Source organism: Pseudophryne corroboree (genome assembly GCF_028390025.1).
Source record: "Pseudophryne corroboree isolate aPseCor3 chromosome 3 unlocalized genomic scaffold, aPseCor3.hap2 SUPER_3_unloc_10, whole genome shotgun sequence".
NCBI classification, from domain to species: domain Eukaryota; kingdom Metazoa; phylum Chordata; class Amphibia; order Anura; family Myobatrachidae; genus Pseudophryne; species Pseudophryne corroboree.
This window is the reverse complement of record NW_026967494.1, coordinates 1,782,468-1,790,567: the sequence shown is the minus strand read 5'-3', so window position 1 is coordinate 1,790,567 and position 8,100 is coordinate 1,782,468. Positions and strand designations below refer to the sequence as shown.

The window sequence follows — 8,100 nt, the reverse complement described above, 5'->3', positions numbered from 1 at the left end:
GGTCATTGGGTTTATAAATGTGCATTGTGGAGAAAACTTGTATCACACAACCATATGATACATTGCTTCAATTAGAAGAGAAAGAAATATATTTGCTAGTGGAACCACTGTGTTAGCAGCACTAGTTATTGTAGGGAGGTTGCTTTAAGGTCCACATGAATTATTTATAGATTAGGTGCTATCCAATAGATCATGTGATATTGTTTTTAATGAACTTGTAAGAACAAGCCTATAATTTTGTACAGCGCTTTCAATTTCTTTTTATGTTTTTGTAATACTTTGGGAATCAACCCTTTAAGAGCAGCCGTCCTCAATAAGGCGAGGAGAATTACTTGGTATATACTAGCAGTCCTCAATAAGGCGAGGAGAATTACTTGGTATATACTAGCAGTCCTCAATAAGGCGAGGAGAATTACTTGGTATATACTAGCATTCTTGGAAGTTAGGACAGCGGACACATTTTAGCTTAGCGCTTTTTTCATGTTTGATTTGGCACTCCGAGATTAGACATTATTAGACGGGAATATAAAACGGAATAAAAATAAAAGATTTAATGTAATAATTAGATGCAAACAAAAGCTTTTATTATGAAATCATACAGAGGAGTATCCGCACCATATAGATGTAACATACAACAAACCACCGCAGATGGAACCCGGGTGACTCTAATGCACATGGTAATGTACAGGGTATATATGGATAGGATCTTGTATCTGAAAACACTCTGCACTCCTGATCAAGATGAGTGTCTGCAACAAGTTAGGCAAACTAGAAGAAGTGAAAACACGTTCCAATGGCCGCCATATTGTCGTGCAGCAATACAGATTGTGGAAACTGGTATTAGACATTCACATTTACACAAAGCACAAGATACAAAATAAACAGCAGAAAAAAGACCTAAGCATTTGGGATGTATTATTTAGGAAGTAAATAGAGGTACATTAATGAAAAGCGTGAGTAACAGTCATCAGTCTGCTTGTGAAGGTCTCTAGAGTGGAGGCCTCTTGGACTGTGCAAGGCAGTGAGTTCCATGGTCAGGGCTGCAAAGCTAAAAGTTCAGCCCATAAATGAATGACAGGAGATTCTTGGTACTGCTGGTAACAGTCCATCTGTAGAAGCAAGCAGGGCAGTAGGAGGCAGAAGCTGCTTCTAGTACCTTGGACCATGTAATGTTGGGCTGGGAAGGTCAGTTAGCCAATTATGAAATAGATTTGTCATCTTACAGGTAGCCGGTGAAGGGAGTAGAGAATGGGTGTTATGTGGCAGGAACGGGCTGGTTACGTAACAGCCTGGCTGCTGCATTCTGTACTAGCTGCAAGCTCTGTCATTCTTTTGCTGGGTGACCCAGGTAGATGGCATTGCAGTAGTCTATGAACTTCTGAGGGAATCAAGTGCCTGATTCTGGCTATGGTCCACAGATGGAAGAATGAGGATTTGTATGTGGCAGATACCTGATGTATGTGTCAGCCACATACCAGGACAACACAAAGATTCAGCACATGTTCAGTATTTTGCAATTCTGAACACCAAAGCATAAATCCAGATGGTTGGTAAAGCTGTAGTCTTGTCTTTTGTTGGGGAGCTTCTATTATGTGTCACAAAGACTGAGTCACAGCCAACTGGCATCATCCACCCCTGGCGCTCAGCTAGACAACCATTTAGGATTGGTATTAGGTTCTCAGTACATGGAGCAAAAAGCAGGTCATCTGCATAGCAATGGCAGACCAGGCCATGATGTCTGATTATATCACCCAGTGGTAGCATGTATATTTTATAAAGCATAGGAGATAGGATTGACCCTTGAGGAACATTGCATGACAGTGATAATTATACTCCAGAAAATTTAAATGGTTCCGTACTTGGATAATGTCTATGTTCAACAAGAGCGGATTTATTTCTCTCACAGCATGAAAATGGCTTCTCACCTGTGTGACTTCTCTGATGTGTAACAAGATTTGATTTATATGCAAAACATTTCCCACACACAGAACAGGAAAATGGCTTCTCACCTGTGTAACTTCTCTGATGTGTAACAAGATGTGATTTCTGTGCAAAACATTTCCCACACTCAGAACAGGAATACGGCTTCTCACCTGTGTGACTTCTCTCATGCCTATCAAGAGCTTATTTCCCGACCAACGTCCTGCTGATATATCCTGCTCCCTACTACGTTCTCGTTGGAAATTGCTCCACAGGGGTGTTCCAGTGTGCTGCATCTTTTGGTGTCTGTGCTGTCTCTAGCTGCAGAAAAACCTCGGCATTGCAGAGCTGCGTAGTGCGGCCTACATCCTGGGTGCCGCGGCCGGCCTCACTGCCTGACATTGTGCTGTGCGCAAGTTCACTTCCAGCTACGGCTCTCCTCTACTGACCACTCCGGCTGGCGGGCTGCTGATTCGGGGACTGCTGGCACTGACTGGTGGCGGTGGAAGACTACTACATCGCCGGGATTGACCGCATGTTTACTGTGGCCAAACTTACCTGCTGCGGATCCGCCACTTCTCCTACCCGACTGTTTATCCAAGCTGAATGCGGGGCGGCTTCTTCTGAGTGGTGCTTTTAACTCTGTGTCTGTGCCGCTGCTGTCGCCTTATATTGCGAGCGGAATCCTTGCATTTTGGCCGACCCTGGGAGCAGCTTATTAAGAGTGCTTTCCCGCCGCGGAGACGCCATCTTTTGACCGGGCCCCTAGGAAACCTGGGCACTTCATTACTTCTCTCCTATGCTTCCCTAGTGAGTGCACACCTTTTTTTTTAACTATAGCTCTCTGCTGAACACTGAGGTCTCCTTCATCATGAACACACAGAACTGCCATTTCTTCTGCGTTTCATACCTCTGATATTGACTGTTTGAGACTGGACCTTTCTAATATTTCTATCTGCTATTCTGTGCTTCTTTACATATTACTGGCTTTGGTGAGGCACCCCATGCAGCCATGTTTAACCCCGCTAGTACCTCTGAACATCTAACCTCCTCTATCCTGAAGGCTGCTATGGAATCTGAGAAAAGGATTCTTGCTATGTTTGGAGAAGAGACTGTTGCGGTGCCCGTTTCTCCTGAACAGTCTGCCTGCCTACCTGTGTTGATGCCCTCGGAGCCCTTGGGTGAGCCTGTGGGTTCCGCTACACAACAAGTTATAAATAAATTGGGGGAGTTGCGGATTAATCCCATGCGTATTCGCCGTTATTCCTGGTTGGCGATGGTGCATGGGATGTCAGCGGCAGCCTCCATCTCGTCATTAGTGACTGTGTGGACCCACACTGTAATCTCATTCAGGGCCTCAAAATGTGACTTTTTGGACACTGGAGAACTGTACTGTATCACATTGCAGTCCGTTGAGGTGCTAGGGAGGGGGATGGATTTCCATTCTGTAATTTTTGTGGACCTGAGGCATTTACTCTTCTCTACTTGGATAATGCTGTACAAGATGGGCTGATGACTCCATTTGTTTGCTGGTTACTGTTTGTGAATTGTTGGGCTATATGGTTCCGGAATGGGCCCGTCCCCCAGACTGAATTTGTTTCTTTCCAAGTCTGTGTACTGATTCACTGTTGCCAGGACCCTCGCTATGTTTTATTCTCACTGATTCTCTGTAAAATATTGTCCATTCTCATGTTTTTTGTATGTCTTATTATCGGCCTAACTTTATTACATAGTTACACACTATGTTTAATTTGAACATTTTTCATTTAAGAGCTTATGTATCTAGATACGCATTGGAATATCTATTGGGTATAGCAAACACTATCCTTCATATTTTATGTTCACATATGTAAGTTTATACGTGGAAATTCTACTAGATTTAGATCCTTTGATATTATCTTTTCAGTTGCTCCAGTCATATATCTATTTTATTTATCCTCGTTTTGGGTATGGGGTGGGGTTTAGGGCTTAGACAAGTTAAGTAGCTTAGGTGGGCGGGTTATGGGGATCCAGGTATACTTAGGTTGGGGTTAGGTTATACAGGGTGGGGGGTTCTGAGGTGGTTTGTTTTGGGGGGGTTGTTTTGATTTAGTTAGAGACTGTAGGGTTTTATTTTATTCTGCTTAGATTTATGGCAGATGTCTCCGGAATTATATATATATTTTTTCAATATTCCTTCACTCTATGCCTATTCTATTCATGGTCTGCAATATAGTTATCTCTGTATCTCTATATTCCTCAGCTATAGGTTACTCTCACTTTATCCTAGATATGTGAGCTCACATGGCGCCTGTGTGCTCCTATTGCTTAATGTTATACTGATAAGTGCTTTATATATCCTGTTTTTGTTGGGCATGTATTGTAATTTTATTTGGTATACATTGTCTGACAGTACTCCTGTCTGCATATTGCATGCTCTACTGTATCTGCCATGATTGTGATGCACAAAACGCGTTGGAGGCACAGAGCTACAGTTTACCATCTGACCGGCCCAAATTCCCCGACGCCGAGCCGCAGTGTGACGTCATTGAGCCGCGACTTAACTAACCGCGATCTCCCACCACTGGACGCAGTGGCAAGGGAGAAGAGGACTTACCATACTACATCTTGGAGCCCTGCATGGTACCGGTTAGTAGTTAGGGAAAGTTAGAACTTCCACATTTTTTGAAATCGGGACAGACTGAGCTCAAATTCTCCAAAAGGAGCTGTAAACACGTTTTGTATTAACAATTTTTTCTTACAGGTGCCACTTTCTTATAATTCTCATAATTTTTAGCGCTCGTTACAACTATGTAATGATTGTTTGTTGTATTTTTTTTGGGGGTGGGGGGGGGGGGGGTTAAAAACTTACAATAAAGAATACACAATTTAAAAATAAAAAAGAGCTTATTTCCCACACCCAGAACAGGAATATGGCTTCTCACCTGTGTGAATTCTCTGATGTGTAACAAGAGCTGATTTCTGTGCGAAACATTTCCCACACTCAGAACAGGAATACGGCTTCTCACCTGTGTGAATTCTCTGATGTGTAACAAGAGCGGATTTCTGTGCAAAACATTTCCCACACTCAGAACAGGAAAATGGCATCTCACCTGTGTGAGCATGCTGATGAATAACAAATTGTGATTTGTGTGCAAAACATTTCCCACACTCAGAACAGGAATACGGCTTCTCACCTGTGTGACTTCTCTGATGACTAACAAGATCCGGTTTCGATGAAAAACATTTCCCACACTCAACAGGAATACGGCTTCTCACCTGTGTGACTTCTCTGATGTATAACAAAATGTGATTTGTGTGCAAAACATTTCCCACACTCAGAACAGGAATACGGCTTCTCACCTGTGTGACTTCTCTGATGTATAACAAGATGTGATTTCCGTGCAAAACATTTCCTACACTCAGAACAGGAATATGGCTTCTCACCTGTGTGACTTCTCTGATGTATAACAAGATCTGGTTTCGATGAAAAACATTTCCCACACTCAGAACAGGAATACGGCTTCTCACCTGTGTGACTTCTCTGATGTATAACAAAATGTGATTTGTGTGCAAAACATTTCCCACACTCAGAACAGGAATACAGCTTCTCACCTGTGTGACTTCTCTGATGTATAACAAGAGCTGATTTCCGTGCAAAACATTTCCTACACTCAGAACAGGAATATGGCTTCTCACCTGTGTGACTTCTCTGATGACTAACAAGATGGTATTTCGATGAAAAACATTTCCCACACTCAGAACAGGAATACGGCTTCTCACCTGTGTGACTTCTCTGATGTGTAACAAAATGTAATTTCTGTGCAAAACATTTCCCACACTCAGAACAGGAATATGGCATGTCACCTGTGTGACTTCTCTGATGTGTAACAAGAACTGATTTACATGCAAAACATTTACCACACTCAGAACAGGAAAATGGCATTTCACCTGTGTGAGCATGCTGATGAATAACAAAATGTGATCTCTGTGCAAAACATTTCCCACACTCAGAACAGGAATACGGCTTCTCACCTGTGTGAATTCTCTGATGTGTAGCAAGAAATGATTTTGTTGCAAAACATTTCCCACACTCAGAACAGGAATACGGATTCTCACCTGTGTGACTTCTCTCATGTCTAACAAGATATGATTTATATGTAAAACATTTCCCACACTCAGAACATGGAAATGGCCTCTCACCTGCCTTAGATGGCTGATGAGTAATAAGGTCTGTGTTCTGTGTAAAACATATGGCATCTATAGAACAGGGAAACACTGTATCTACTCTCAGAGCTGTAACAGATGCACCAATATCAGAGTGATCAGGAGAACATTTCCCAGGATCAGAGGGATCAGCTGATAGAGCTGGATGAATAATTGGGGTAATGGGGTTATCTCCTGGAGAATCCTGTCTACTGTCATTATCTGTTATTTCAGAATCCAGGGATAGCATTAGATGTCCTTCTGAGATATTCCTGCTTGTGTGTCCATCTGCTGGAAATAAAATACATTAATATATATAATGAGTAGACAAGACCCAGGGTGTTGCAGCATACAATAAATAATTCTATAACTGACATTTTTACCTGTAATCATTGCTTTTATGTTTATTAAAAAACAAAAAAAGCTAGGATGCTTAGACTGGACCTTGATCAACACTGAACGCTCATGTGAGATTACTAGAGGGGACGTGGACGCTCATGTGGGATTACTAGAGGTGACGTGGACGCTCATGTGGGATTACAAGAGGTGACGTGGACGCTCACGTGGGATTACAAGAGGTGACGTGGACGCTCACGTGGGATTACTAGAGGTGACGTGGACGCTCACGTGGGATTACTAGAGGTGTCACGGGCGATCACGTGGGATTACTAGAGGTGACACGGGCGATCACTAGAGGTGACACGGACGCTCATGTCGGATCACTAGAGGTGACATAGACGCTCATGTGGGATTACTAGAGGTGATATGGACGCTCATGTGGGATTACTGGAGGTGACACGGACGCTCGTGTGGGATTACTAGAGGTGACATGGACGCTCATGTGGGATTACTAGAGGTACATGGGCTTTGCAATAATAAAACAGCAAAGAAGAGAAAGTGCTGTCCTGTTTGTGCACTAATAAATAATATATAACCTTTATTAAGTACAATAAAGTATGTAAGATAAATCAGTGATATATTAAACACAAAGGTAAATGTATAAAGGTGAATTAAATAATAAAGAAGCAAGTGTATTTGTTGTTAAACATCGGCATATATATTATATTGGGTGATAACTGATTCAGTGCTGGTAATCCTGTTCAGTAAGAATATATTAATATATTACACCCATACGAGGATGGGATAAATTACACATTGAATAATATTGTGGCAGAGTTTCCTCCAGCGGTAATCTCAATGTGAAATCATGCTGTATGTATAAACATTTTATGGGGGGGATTCAGTTCATCGCAAAAACTCCCTATCCAATTAGCCGCAAAAAGTTATTGCTGATAATTCTCCATAGGTTTTTTATTTTGCTCACAAATGTCTGCGCACTGAGCAGTTCTGCGGTGTTAGGAGGAACTCATTTAAAAAGCCTTTTTAGATGTTTCCTACTGTATTGTCTTACTGGCCTATAGTTTCCTACTGTATTGTCTTACTGACCTATAGTTTCTTACTGTATTGTCTTACTGACCTATAGTTTCCTACTGTATTGTCTTACTGACCAATAGTTTCCTACTGTATTGTCTTACTGACCTATAGTTTCCTACTGTATTGTCTTACTGACCTATAGTTTCTTACTGTATTGTCTTACTGACCTATAGTTTCCTATTGTATGGTCTTACTGACCAATAGTTTCCTACTGTATTGTCTTACTGGCCTATAGTTTCTAACTGTATTGTCTTACTGACCTATAGTTTACTGTATTGTCTAACTGATCTATAGTTTCTTATTGTATTGTCTTACTGACCTATAGTTTTTTACTGACCTATGGTGTCTTACTATATTGTTTTACTGAAATACAGTTTCTTACTGTATTGTCTAACTGACCTAGTTTCCTTTTGTATTGTCTTACTGACCTGCAGTTTCCTACTGTATTGTCAAACTGACCTACTGTTTCCTACTGTATTGTCTTACTGACCTATAGTTTCCTATTGTATTGTCTTACTGACCTATAGTTTCACACTGTATTGTCTTACTGACCTACAGTTT

At 41.6% G+C, this 8,100-nt stretch overlaps 1 pseudogene; it reads right to left on the bottom strand.

Moving 5' to 3' along the window:
• Positions 1-603: 603 nt before the first annotated feature.
• Positions 604-8,100, bottom strand: part of LOC134983218 (zinc finger protein ZFP2-like) — a 49,537-nt pseudogene continuing 42,040 nt past the window's right edge.